At 43.3% G+C, this 14650-nt stretch overlaps 1 long non-coding RNA gene across 1 annotated transcript in view; it reads left to right on the top strand.

Moving 5' to 3' along the window:
* Positions 1-14277, top strand: part of LOC103605810 — a 49527-nt gene extending 35250 nt beyond the window's left edge. The window contains exon 2 of the long non-coding RNA XR_551813.1: positions 10865-14277. This is a non-coding gene — a long non-coding RNA (uncharacterized LOC103605810). The remainder of the gene's footprint in view (positions 1-10864) is intronic.
* Positions 14278-14650: the final 373 nt, after the last annotated feature.

Raw genomic sequence — 14650 nt, 5'->3', positions numbered from 1 at the left:
TGAGTGAGCCACGGGGCCGGCCCAAGACTGCAGTCATTTTAAGGGTCAACTAGGGGTGAATCTGCTTCCAGCCTCACTCAAGTGGTTGCCAGTGGGATTTGGTTCCTGGAGGGTTGTTGGAATGAGGGTCTCAGTTCCTCATAAACTGCTGGCCAGAGACATCTGGGCATGGGAAGTTCATGGCATTAGAGACTCATGACAATCAGAGCAAACAAGTGCAAGAGAGGGTGTGGACACGTTGGGACTCACAGTCTTTTATCACCTCATCTTGGAAACAGTAATACTTTCATATCCTGTTTGATCAAAACAAGCCGCAGATCAAGCCCACCCTCGAGAGAGGGGGATTACATCAGAACATGGATTCCAGGATTCAGGGACCTTTGGAAGCCATTTCAGAGGCTGCCCACCTCAGTCCACCCTCTGAGTCATCCTTTTTTTTCATGAAAGCTAGAGCATGTTTACACCCAAGTGGTTTGCTTGGCTCGCTTGCCTCCAGTAGAATTTCTTTTCATTTTGTACTATCTCTGCAACATCTGGTCCAGAATGGCAGTGTGTCTGCCGATGTCATTTTCTCAAAAACTTTTTGGGTTTTCTGTGAATCTTATTTTACTTTACTATACTAGAAAAATCTAGACCCCATATCTCTTTAAGAAAAGTCCTTCTCTACCTTTGGTAGGGGCCCTGCTGTTCTGCTGAGACCATCTGTGCAACACACTTTAATTGCTTTGAAAGGCCCTTTGTGGATGGAATAGCATTCTGATCCTTAGATCTTTTGAACTCTTAACCAAAGTTTATGCAGTCTTATTCTTGGCATTTTGTCTAGACCACACTTTCCGACCGTATTTGGAAGCCATTTCTTAATTTTAGCATCCTTTGCTGTCTGGAGAGGCTGAGAATTTTCAAAATCAAGTCTTGATTCCTTTATGTTTAATTGATCACTCTTGCAGTTTACTATAAACAGCACAAAAAAGCCAGACGGCATCTTCAGCACTTTGCTTGAAAACCTCCTCAGCTGGATCACCAAGTTCATGAGTGCTGGTCAGGGCAGAGCTGAGAGGCAGAAGCTGTATTTGAACAGTGCCTTGCACACATCGGTGCAGACCCTCCCTGTGGCACCCTGTCCCTTCCCACTACACCACAGGCTTCATTGCCCTTTGCTGTATCTGACTGCATAGGTCAAAGTGTCCAGCACCCCAGCCTGACCTACATCCTGTTTCCAGTAGCTCAAATATATTAGATTCAATTCCTTGGCCACCCAGAAGTCCATAGTGATAAAGATTCATCATATAAGCAAATAATTGATAATGCTTTAGTTGGGTAATATGTTATTCCCACTGCCTTATCTCAGTTAAAATGTGTAAAATAGTCTTTAAGGAGTGGTGAAGTGATATCATGATATAAATTTATAATTGTAATGATTTCCACCTAAATAGCTTACCACCAATTTTACCATTTACAGAGGACTTTTACTAGCCCATGTATTCCTCACAAAAGTCCTATGCAGCAGATGTCTTATCCCCAATTTAGAAATTGGGAAATTGAGGCTCAGAGAGAGGAAGTCATTTGCTGTAAGTTACATGACTTAGATGCTATCAGGGGCACCAGGATCCCAGACTCCTCAGCACTGCACCCTACTCTGTATTGCAAATGTCTTACTGGGACAATTTGGAGGATACAGCTCTATGGGGTGGGGACCATGGTAGATTTTTTGTAAGGTGGTTCTCAGATACGGCTGAATTGCCCCACGGCATTAAGTTTGCCCACCACACACACTGCTGCCCTTTGCAGGGTGTATTTCGTTTCACTTTGGTCCAGGCCTGGATTCCCTGGAGGACGCCTCACCAGACCACAGTGTCTTAGAGACACTCCACAAGCACATTCTTGCTTTTTCTATCCTCTATCATGACCTGTCAGCACAGGTACAAGACAGGGTTTGGCTCTGTTTGCAAAATGTGCTGGCAGCTTCCTGTAGCGGACATGGACGTCTGCTAAACGGTTTGGCTGTGTTTGTGGCTGGTGCTGGTTAGCACGTAAACTCTGAGCCCGAAGGAAAGAAGAAAAAAGAAAGTATAGAATTCTCTCTATCTGTAGGCTTGTTCTTTTGGTTTTCGTGGTCATTTAGATGAGTCTGACAGAAAACTGCTGACCTTGGAACTGAGTGATGTACAGGGTTGAGTCTGTCTCTGCCGCCCTAACCTCGGCCAGGCCATAGCATGTTGGAGGTGAAAGGGACTCAGAGAATGGCCTGGTCCATTTGTTCATTGAATAGATGAGGAAACTGAGGCTAGAGGAGAAGTGACACTTGCCACAGAGCCATTTCATGATAAATCCAGATGCAGATTCTAATTTAATGCTCTTTTTGAGTTCAGTCATCCCACCACATAATGCTGTTTTGGGGTTCCGATGATAATACAATTATTGTCAAGTAGCTTGTTATAAAAATTGCATTATCATGTTAGTGCTATTCTTACCAGTAGCAGCCAGCCCAGGAGCCAGAGCCCCTGACAGTGCACATGTCAGCATGGACTCCCAGATTCCCACACCTCCTCCATGGGCTTCCTGCCTCTTCCTGGCTGTCCTCACCTGGCATCTCCCCTGGGCAAGCAGGGCTGCATCACACTGCACCGCATTTCCCAGTCCCCTGCTCGGCAGGCTACCTCACGCAGAGTTTCTTTTCAGTCTTCCTCACTTTGGTTCCCAGTCCTTCCCTGCCCTGTGGCCTCCCACCCATCCCCACAAACATGCGTCTATGACTCATGCCTCTGCTGCGGCTGCTCCACTTCACCAGCAGCCCCTCTGCCCAAAGTCCCACTTTGGGGCAGCTTTCCACTCGTACAGTGCTGACCCGGCCACACTAGGAGTCCATCAGCATTGCTGGCCTCCAGGCTGTCAAAAGACACGTGCCCAGGAGGTTTGCCCCGAGTGGAAGGGGAGGAAGACACACGTGGAGAGTCCCGGCCCCTCTCCTGCCTGCTCGTTGGGCTTGGGGCACTGCAGTGTTGGGGACAGGCATGGGTTGTTTGAGCATGACAGTGGTTAGTCTCTCTGTGAGACGCACCCGTTTTTCTTCATCTTATTTTCTATGTAGGGGAAATAAATGGATTCTACATGGTTATAGAATTAAAAAAGAAAGAACTATAACTTACATTTCAAAACATCTGATTTCAGACACTTTCAATGCCTCTAGACCAGCCCTGTCCAGTAGAGGGTTCTATGGTGAACGAAATATCCTATAGCTATTCCATATAATGCGGTAGCGAAGCCACATGTGGCTCTTAATACCTGAAACGCGGCTCATGTGACTCGGGAGCTGAATTTCAAACTTTATTTAATTTCAATTATTTTGTATTTAAATAGCCACATGTGGCCACTGGAAAACATAATGGACAGGGTAGCCTGGACCATTGTCACCTTCTTTTGGTGGGGGAACATTGGAAACACAGCAAATTTTAGCATTCCTCCCCCCACCCCCATCTTTATGCCACATTTTATTGTTTCCCATGATCTTTCACTTACCCTGGAACATGTAGAATGAGAGCTGCCCTTGGTTTCTACAAGGCATATCTGACTTTGATACCCTGTCTCTGTTTTTGCCAATTATACAGGACTCAGTAATTGACTTAGCCTGGGACTAAGGTCCATGCGGCAGAAAAATAAAAATAATAATGATAAGAAGATAATATTCACATGTTGTTCCATATGTATACTTTGATACCCTGTCTCTGTTTTTGCCAATTATACAGGACTCAGTAATTGACTTAGCCTGGAACTAAGGTCCATGCGGCAGAAAAATAAAAATAATAATGATAAGAAGATAATATTCACATGTTGTTCCATATGTACCAGGTACATAATATTTCTGTGTATGGACTCATCTAATCTTCACGCAGCCCTGTGAGGTCTGTGTGTTGTTATATCATATCCATTTTATGGATCAGGAAACTGAGGCAAAGGCCACACAGCTAGTATATGCCAGAACTGGAAGGTAAGCCGGGCATTTGACGTACAGCTCACTCTCTGACAACTACTGCACTGCTCCTACCATGTGCCCCTCTACAGAGGGATTCCTGGCGTGGCACCTTGGACAGCTCAACTCCTACGCCACGTGGAGGTGGGGTTGGTCTCTGGATAACTGCAACACTGCAGTGCAGTTCTGACACTACCGAGAGTCAGTGCGGACTTCACAAGTTAAGAGCACAGTCTTCGGCAAGACTGCCCTCACTTCAGACATCAGCTGCAGGCTCTGGGGGTTCCCAGGCCACCTGCACTTCTGGCCAACTGGCTACAAATTTGGGGGTCCACTCCTCCCTCAGGTTTGACCATTCACTGGAAGAAATCACAGAACTCAGGAGAAAGCTAGACTTATGATTACAGTTGTATTATGAAGAATATAAATTGGGACCAGCCAAATGACAAGATACATAGGATAAGTTCCCAAATGTGGGGCTTCCGTGCCTCCTCCTTGTGGAATTAGGACACACTACTCTTCTAGCACATTGTTGTGTTCACAGACCAGGGAGTTCAACTGAGCTTTAGTGTCCAGAGTTCTTAATGTGATTTTAGTACTTCGGTATGAATCACTGAATCATTGGCTATGTGACTGAACTCTGACTCCAGCCCTACTCTCTCTAAAGGCAGGTTAATGTCATTCAGCCTCAACTCTCTAATCACATAGTTGGTCTTTCCAGCTCAGCTAGCCTCCATTCTGAAACTACCTAGAGACTCACCGTGAGTCACCTCACTAGCGTAAACTGTAAGAGTCCACCATGAATAACAAAGACAGTGCTATCATTTGGAAAATTCTAAGGGTTTAGGACTCCTACTCCAAGTGCCTGGGGAATAGATCAGACAAACTCACTACATAAGAAATTTTTCCTTCAAGTGATTAAGAGTAAGGATAAGGAAATAAGCATCTCTAGAGTTTTTTGTGGTTTCCGAGTACATTCATATACATTGACTCATTTATCATGACACTGCTATGGGGAAGATATTAGTGATGTCTGTGTTAGTCCATTTCTGTTGCTTATAACAGAATACCCGATACTAGATGATTTATAAAAAAAATGAAATTGATTTCTTACAGTTTTGGAGGCTGGGAAGTGTAAGGCCCAGGGAATACGTCTGGTGAAGGCCTCTTCCTGGTGGGGTGACTCTGCAGCAACACAGGGCACTGCATGGTGAGCACGGGCTGAGCAGGAGAGCTCACCTCTTCATTTGTCTGTCTTGTGAAGCCATCACTCCATGAGTGGATCGGTCCATTCATGAGGGCACAGTCCTCATGATCCAGTCACCTCTCAAAGGCCCTGCCTTTCGAATACCACATTTGGATTTCCCACCCTCTTAACACTGTTACGATGGGGGTCAAGTTTCCAACACATGGGCTTTTGGAGACACATTTGACCTATAGCAATGTCTTTGATATATGGCAAACTGAGGTTAAAGTTAATGCCATTGTACATAAATATCCAACTAGTAACAATTGGCGTGGGGGTTCAAGTTTTCTAACTTTGAATCACAAGCCCTTTGAATACGTAAGAAGAGTAGAAGGAGATAAGAATAGATACAGAGACACTTTGAATTCTTGATTGTTTTTCTTATCTGAAAACGTGGGATGGAAATGGACTTGGCCAGAATACGCCAGTAAATGAGAAACGTGAGGATCTGGGAGTGGGGTTTCTTCCCAGTGTGACAATTCATTTCCTCATTTGTTTATTTAGGGTAGGATTTGCATTGGTTCTCCATCAGGCCTTGTAATGAGCATTGAAAACACAGAAATAGAGAGACTCAGTCCCCAGACCTCAATGAAGGGGACACAGACAGTAGATGAAACATTGCAGTATGACATGGTTACTGAAACGGTAGAGGACAGCATTAGAACTGGCACCCAGCTAGCAAAGGGAGGAGAGAAGAGGGAGTCACCTCAATGAAGGGGACACAGACAGTAGATGAAACATTGCAGTATGACATGGTTACTGAAACAGTAGAGGACAGCATTAGAACTGGCACCCAGCTAGCAAAGGGCGGAGAGAAGAGGGAGTTGGGTAGGCTGGGGGAGAGAATGCAGGAACCGAGGCTTAGAAACAAACAGGGATTAACCAGGCTTCCAGTTCTGAAGCGAACGGGAGGGGTACTGTGCTCTGTCACTGCAGTCTAGGAGGCTGTTGGATCTCAGTGACGCCCCCAAACCTGGCGCTGTGCAGGTCCCTTGCTCCATTGCATCGGCCTCAGCTGTGGCTAGCATCCCCAAAGTCAGAGGAGTGGAACCGCTCGAACAACAGGGCTCTAGGTGTGAGGGAGCAGCCTCAGGAGCAGCAAGCATGCCTGTTGTGTGTGCAGTAGGGCACCGTTGAGTTTTCTCAGCTGTAAAATGATGATATTGGACTTCCGTAGATGATCCCTGGGCTCCCTTCTAGCTCTAACATTTCATTATTTTGTGACTTTACTAAAACTGTTTTGCAAAGCAAATGAATAGTGTGAACAAGATTGTAAAGAGAATATTTGCCTTCTTAAGGGAATAAACTGTTCTGAAACACATCGGGAGCACTTATTTGCATATAAACAATACAGATTCTATATAAGCAGAGGAGACTTGTTTTCTTAGGTGTTTGGTAAGTTAATTACAAATTGTTTTTGTCAATTTTGCTAGTCAATGTGCATTAGGAAGTAATAGAGCTGCATTTATTTTAAATATTCTATACTTTTGAATATTTATAATTTCTTGTATATTTGCAATACCTGACTTTTGTCTGAATTAGCTTGAATTTTCTTAAATTATTTTTTTATCCCATGGGTTATAAATATATGGAATTTGTTTTTTTCCAGAAGGATTTAGGTACATTTATCTTGTGTTTATCAGATGTCACAGATGCCAGCTAAACCCCATCCCACTTTGGTCCCTTGAATCATTTCAGGACTACCCAACAACTGTAACCTGTTCAGATCCAGAGTCCTTCTAACTCCCAATGTCTTATGGTCTCTCTGCGTCTTTCCTCCTATAAATCTGAGTGCCTCTTCTACTCACTCCCCACATCAGTCAGATCACACAGACTTCCACTAAAAATTAACACTTCACAAGTATTTTATTTGCTTTGGCACCTGTACTGAAGACTTGGGTGTCATACAGAGACAGCACTGTGCACAGTACAAAGCCATCGCCCTGGTTCCATCTCTCCATGCCTCATCCCATGCTCCCACATTCTCTTTCTCTGTCCCCCCTCATTCCCCTGACATTCGCCCTCTCAGAAGCAAACATATTGCATCTCTTGGCTTAAGCACAGCAGTTTATGGATCTCCTCCTGTAGTTTGGGCATTGTTGTGAGATTTTGTTCCCCACTTTCAAGTGGCTGCTCGGAATATTCCAAATACGTTTTGTTTGTGTCAGGGTCGATTCAGGAAAGGATATCTGGAGGAAGCATGCTTCCACTGAGAGAGAGGGAAGGAGCTGGGCAAGTGAAGCGGGGAGGGATGTGTCCAGGCAGAAGGAACAGCCCGTGCAAACTGTAGCAACATGAGGGAGCATGGCATGTTGGGGAGCCTCAGGTCATCCTCTGAAATCATGGAGGCTTGGCGTGATCACAGGGGAAGCTCACAAAACAGGGACTGGCGGGGAAGGCAGCGGCCCTATCACCAGTGACCTCTGTGCACTATACTAAGACATTTGTATTTTCTCTAGGGCAGCACCTGTGTGGCGAAGCAGCAGAACTGGCTGCAGAGAGGCCAGATAGAAAACTATTGCAATGCCTGGGGCTTGGAGTGGGCAGGGGCAGGTGCAGAGGAGTCTTTGAGAGTGAAGTGAGAGGCCAATAAGCTTTGTGACTGACATTACGGGCAGAGGGAGAAAAAGGAACCAGCCAGAGACAGCTCTGAATTTCAGTGTTTAATATCATTTGCCAAGTCAGGGAACACAGAAAGAGGAAGGACGGAAATGTGGAGGAGTTCAGTTTTGGAAATATGATTTAATTTGGTTCATGATTGTACATCGTAATGAATCGACAAAACGTTGAGTTCTGGGTGTCGTTCACTTCTCAGGCAGCAGGTTGAACAAGGTCAAAGCCATGGCTGTTCAGCAACATGTTTGTGAGAATGCCTGGAACCAGCTCCTCCTCACTTGAGACGTCCTGGCCCTGTCATCTCACGAGCTGTGGCCCACCACTGTGCTTTTCTTGTCACTCTAAACTTGCTACCTGGCTCTCAGAAGCTAGGCCTTATAATGGCCGAGGGGGTTCTGCTTTGTTTTTTAGCTGGTGTTTTGAATGGTTTAAATTCAGTGTGGGACAAATAAATCATTAAATTTTTCTCTAGCCACCTCCTTTAAACACACTTGATCAAACTGCTTTCTCCACCCCATCTCTTACCTTGATAATATGAAGATTGAGCACATTTTCTGGTCATTTTCAGTGGTCCTTTACAATCTACGTTCAGACTTCTGTCTATACCGAAGCCAGAGCATCCCCCTCTTCTGGAATTTCTGGGTCATATTGGGGAAAGGGGCAGTAGTGGACAGAGCAGAAGCATTTTGTGTGTAACTAGTCCTGCAGATGTGATCTTCACCTGGCTTGTCCTGGAAGGCTGTCACCTCCTCTGCATGGCAGGAGTGCCAATGCGGACTGCACTTCACAGAAGTTAGAGGTAGTCCCACAGTTCCCTGACATGGAAACTTCTGTTTTTGGAATGTGAAGCTACCCATTCCTAATTGTTCTAGATTTTTCTAAGTGCATTCCAAGACCCCATTAAAAGTTCCTGTTAACTTCCAGGTACATTTTTTTTTTAGAAAGGTAGCAAATGTGAAACAGAGGCCATGTTGTCATCAGGTTTTGTATTTCAAAAATAGGGTGAGCTATATGAGTAGGACCAGTGAATGTGGATGCAATCAAAATTGTCTCTTCAAATCGAATCAAATTCAAGACTCCCCGAGAACAAAGACTGCCCCTAACCAGAAATGAAAACTATGCAATGAATTCTTTTTTCCTTGTGCCTTTCTTCAATTTTCTATTTAAAGAAATTTCTGAAAATACATGAATTATGCAGCTTATCTCTCAGATGAAAAAGAATTTTTTCTTGGATTGGATGGCTGCATACTTATTAATAGCAGTAAAATTTCCCATGTTCTTTTGTATCAGATGGGATGCTGACTAAAATATGAAGGAGCCTTTCCAGCATAATAACAGTAATGGATGAATATTTATAAAAGCTATATGGAATTGAAAGGCATTTTAATTCGTCATTACTTCTGTGTGTTCAGAGAGGATCTGAATAATTATGCTGACTATAAAAAGGAAGAATGTGATATTTTGCCTCATTATGAGATTAAGTTCTTAATGTACCACTTTCACTATAAATTAAACAAACAAACAAACAAAATAACAACCCTCTCGTATGGCCTCTGACGATGCAGTCATGACTGGAGACGGCTCGTCTGTGGGCGTCTTCGGTCTTCTTCCTATTACATGGGGATACTGCACTTCAAACTCATTTTAATTTGAAAATTGCTCATCTTTGCAGTTTATAGAAATGAAATCATACCTGTTTACTCAGTGAGGACTTCCAGCCTTCATGCAGAATCAATTCAAGAAGACGACCGCGACTATAGAATTTCCTTAGGTCGTGATCGGACGGTGGCAGAAACTGAATATGAGATTTTAAAACAGGATTTTTCTTCCTATAACAACTATTAGAAAGTGGCTGTGGTTTCCAGGGTCATTCTATGACAAAATTATACAGCTCTTTTTACGACAAAATGCGTATAGTCTTCGTATTCTTTTGGCCTGCATTATACCAACGACATTCGAATTCTTATTCAGATCCTAAGAATATTCTATGGCAGCACTTTTCTCGGAAAATGAAATTTCAGGATATGCTGTGTGTTTCTAGGTGAGTGATAGAAGTTCCCTTTGTAGCTTTTGAATTTTCATTTACCAGATTGCCACGAAGACATTTGGGTCTCGGTAATGAGGGGTAGGAGACTCTATGCAAGGACTCTCACCTGCACCTGTACCACCCCCTGCCTAAAACCCAGCTTTAGGGTTAACAGTGAACTACAAAGCGCACATCTCCATCGGCCTCATCTCAGCCAGAGCACATCTTCACCAGCGTGAGATAAATCCCTGCTCATAAGGTCAACAAGCTCTTTTGTCTCCTGATTTTCATTTTTTCCAGAGTTCAAATTCCACCCCTTCTCAGCTGTATGATCTTGTGCCGTTAACTTAGCCAAGTGTCCTCACCTGTAAAGTGGGGGAAATGGCACACACATTAAAGGTGGTTGTGGGGATTAAATTATAACGGGCAAATAAATGTAAAATTCTTGACACCTAGGTGGCATGCAGTAAATGGTAGAATCTTCTTACCATAAAGAAAACAGTGAAACAAGAAATCCTTTAAAATTTAGTTACCAGTTGGTTTAAATCAATACTTATGGGAGTAAGCCAGAAACATTTTCTCCTACTTATCTAAGAGAAAATTCTGAGTGAATAGAGAATATGGCTCCTATTAATTTGAAATCTATATGCTATAATATTGTTCTCCCTCCCAACAAGAGGGTACCTGAAACTTAGACATGGGTATATGCATCATGTCACAGGTAAAGATCAGTGGATTACTTTTATTTTAAGAGCATTCAGAATGCTCTTAAAATAGTGTCTGGATTGACAGTGCAGAGGCATAAATTTTCTTCTACATACATGAAGATGGCATTGGTAATTGAGTTATATATATACAGGTTATTTAGAACCTAAAAGATTCACCATATAATTTCAGTTTTATTTGAATTTGATGGTTCAAGTGATGGGGGTGGGGCGGGAAGGGGAGAGAGAGGTGTTGGAGCCTGTGATTATGAAAGAAGGTGAGATGTGTCCCTTCTCTCTTATAGCCTGAAGAGTAAGTAGTGAAAACACCAATCAAGAGAGAAGAAAAACGTCAGCATTTCTCTGCTGTTCTCTGCCCTGGAGGATTGCTTATCAGCCACCAGTGGAGGATTCTTCCTTGAACAATGAACATTTCCTACAAGGATTCACAGATTAACACATGACCAATCTTGATTCTGGAAAGTGAAAGGTTCCTTTCTTTCTTTTTCCTTTTTTAATTTTGTGGTAAGTTATGATATTTGGATGGATTTTTAATTCTTTCCTGATAACATATTTAGCACATGTTCTAAATTATAATCCTATAGCAAACAGTTGGAGCATTATTCAAACTTAGAGACAGCGGAAAAATTTAAATTTCCAGTTCATCCTAGGTTTCCTCAGAGTATAATTATTCTATTAAGCCCTCGATGGCTGTGATGAAAAGCACCTGCATTCAGAAGTGCACCTTCTTTTATCATCACGCAGAACTCCACAGAACCAGGACACGTCGCATTCAGGAGAGGTACGCAGTGGACAAGTTCCAGTTCTTGTCATTTCACCTGCAAGCGCGTGAGCCGGGTTTGCCGTCTGAACACTGAAGGTGAGGAGGGGACTGCAGCAGAGCCCCGTCTGTTTCTCGTGACCACGTAGCAAACCGCTCCTCAAGGTTAAGCCAAGTCCTCTTTGCAAGCTGCCAAGTAACTTTGCAAGCTGCCAAGTAACTGCTTAGGAAAAGAATTAGTTTGCCTGCACGATGATCCTCTTAGGCAAAAATGTCTTAACAGCCGTTGACCTTGGTGAAACATATTTTCCCAAGGGCATCCAAAAGAAGAATTATAAATCCCAGAATGCGATGGAAGTAAGTGTATATTTCTTGTGAAGTTGGCCTGAACTGTGGACTTTCATTTGGGAGACTCACGATTTGGAAAGAAGTGAGTCGGTTGTGAAGAAGCGGCGGCCTTGGGTGGGGCGAGGTCCCCCTTTTTCTGTCGCTCACTGATCTCCTGATGCTGAGCCAAGAGCCAATCCCTTGGGAAAGTGCACCGCTGACAGTGTGCCAGACGGAAAACTGGGACCCTCTGTTCCCGAGGAACGTCTCTGACGGCAGCTCAGAGAGCCCTTCTCTGGGTTCCATTCTTCTCCATGGTGACTGGACTTGGTATCTTGCAGGTGGCTGCACGGCCAGATGTTGAGTTTCTGTTCATGATGCTGTCAGGGCTCCTGCTGGGATCTGGCTGAGGCTGTCATTTGTACCTTGTGACCACAACCACAGGTGATTGATCTCCTGGTATTAGGATTTTCTGGACATCAGTTGTTTTCCACAGAGAGCTGATGTGGTTGTGGCTCAGTGAGCAATAAACAAAATGACACAGAAGTGCACAGTGATGTTGTTAACGTGCCTGATGTCCTGTGTTTGGGATCTGGCACAGTCGTTTGAGGAGGGCTACTCAGGAAGGACCTGGCTGAGCTCCCCGTGCTGCCCAGAGGAGCAGCCACACCAGCCTTACTCCCCTGGAGAGGAAGGAAGGTTGGTTGGAAAGGAGTCTACTTTGCTGGTTTGGAAAGCACACTAACCTCTATTGATGGTTTTTCTTCAAATGTGTAAAATAAGGCTTATTTGTCAATTCTGCTGTAAAATAAGCAATGTCCAAGTTAAAAAAAAAAAAAAAAAAAAAACTTTGTGTTTAGTGAGCTCATGCCCTAAAGTGTTGTGTCTTTGTTTGTTTTAACAAGTTAAAAGCCTATGAACGTAACCTTTTGCTTTACAGAGAGAATATGCCAAACCCTTTATAGAAAAGCTTCCAGCTATAATAATCAGATTATCTCAGAATTCCTCATCTAAATACTGTTGTTCCTTGGCAACCTGTCAAGTGAAAGTGAATACCTTGCCAGAGGATTTGTTTGTTTGTTTTCAAATTTCTTTGTTTATTTTTGCCCACACAAATGAGGGCATCATTGTTCCAGTGTGCAATGGAGACGAGGTGCTGGACTTTGTGCAGGACGGGCGGCAAGCACTGTTTGTGTCTGGGAATTCTTGAGTGGAAGCACCCTATCCGGGAAGCCAGCTTTTGGTCGTTATTCTTCTTGGTTTGGTTTGGTATGGCTATGTTTGTTTAATTATGTCATATCTTACCTTCCAGTTTCATTATGAGCAGGTGGGAGTGGGATATAAGGTAAATGTTTTCAAATGAGAAAATCAGCTCTGGCGGAGAGGAAAGAGACCATGCAGACCTGGCTGTGTCCCTGGTGGGTGGCCCCTCAGCCCTGGAACTGCTCTGGCAGAGCCACCGGACTGCAGCAGAGATTGGGGGGAGGGGGGGATGAGAATCTGTAAAATCTCAATTCAGGGGAACTCAGGGAGAACCCTACCTATGTGAAAGAGTGAAACTATCCAAATTGTCAGTATTCAAAGTACTTTTACTCTTCCAGAGTACTTGTAGTTACGTTATCTATACTGCCTATTTGAAGTTTTGTTGAAATGAGGAAAAGAATCATTAAAAATTAACATAACACAGAAGCCTAATGGACTCCTTCTGTCAGAGCGAAATTATTGGTATTTAAAAGGATAGCTGCTAAGTGGTTGAAGTAGTCTTTCTTTTTAAAGGGATACAGCACTCCTACAGTCCTGGTCATGCAGTCCATTTACTTTGCAAAAAGTTTCTCTTCTTTGGTGCAGAGATCAGCTTCAGGCTGGCACCTGTGCGAGAGCTGCAGGTATCAGGTGGTGAAACTCCAGTTACTGCACTTTCATTATGTCCAGTCTCCGCAGCCCAGGGAGACCGGTGGACTCATAAATATGGCCATAAAGCAATCTGCTAAGTAGAGAGCACTGCAGTGGTTCCTTCTGCTGATAAAAGTAGAAATAAAACTCTCATCTGCAATTGCTGGACTACAAAGACCAATAGGGTTGGTTTTCCATTTGCCTCTTAGACAACATATAAACATAGATTGGAACCACAAGAGTCTTTGCACCTTTCTGTTGGAGTAGCTTCGTCAGGACAACTGGTCCAAAATATGAGAAGTGTGAGAGGTGTTATCACTCCCACAGGGAAAGGGGAGACTTCGGAGGGAGTGGGCTGATACATCTTCCAAAGCTGATCTTTTGAGTGACGTACTTCTGACAGGTCAGCGTGAATGCAGAACGTTACAACCCAATAAGAAAATGACCCTTCTAAACTGCCAGGTAACAAAACAACTCTATTCTCCACATGCTGTCCAAGCTAAATATTCACTGTTCATTTGACCAAATTGGACAAGGAATTGATTGTTTTTCTTTTGTGACCAGAATAAAAAGATGCCAATCAACATATTATAATAGGGACAGATTTTGTTTTTCTGGCTCTCACCTAATTTATTCCTACTAACGGCATGCTAAACTACCTCACAGGTTTGTGGTATGGATTAGCTAATTAATAAATAAAGTGCTTAAAAATATAAATCTCTGTATAAATGGGGCCTTAATTTGTTTTTTAGCTTAAGATATGCATGTCAGATCAACTCTCTGGATATTTCATTGCAAAAATTCATGTTTATAAATTTGGCTTTAAATTATATATAAAAACCTTGATGTGAAATAAAATCCTGAGAGTCTCAGGGTAGCTTAAGAGCATCTAACCCGGGACAGGCAAATATAGCACCCAGGGAAACAGAGAGCATTTTAGGAGCAAGACTAAAATGCTTTGAAACAGTCAGTCTCAAAAGGGGGAGTCAGCATTAACTGAAAGAGTATATTAAGTAACTTTGTATTATAATTGTTAAAATGCCACAGTTTGTACCATAAGAAGATTTAAGGTAATGCCGGTGATGATGTA

This window comes from Galeopterus variegatus, unplaced genomic scaffold (assembly GCF_000696425.1).
Source record: "Galeopterus variegatus unplaced genomic scaffold, G_variegatus-3.0.2 Scaffold6088, whole genome shotgun sequence".
Lineage (NCBI taxonomy): Eukaryota > Metazoa > Chordata > Mammalia > Dermoptera > Cynocephalidae > Galeopterus > Galeopterus variegatus.
Note: the sequence above shows the minus strand (reverse complement) of the source record. Positions and strands in the feature narration are given on the sequence as shown.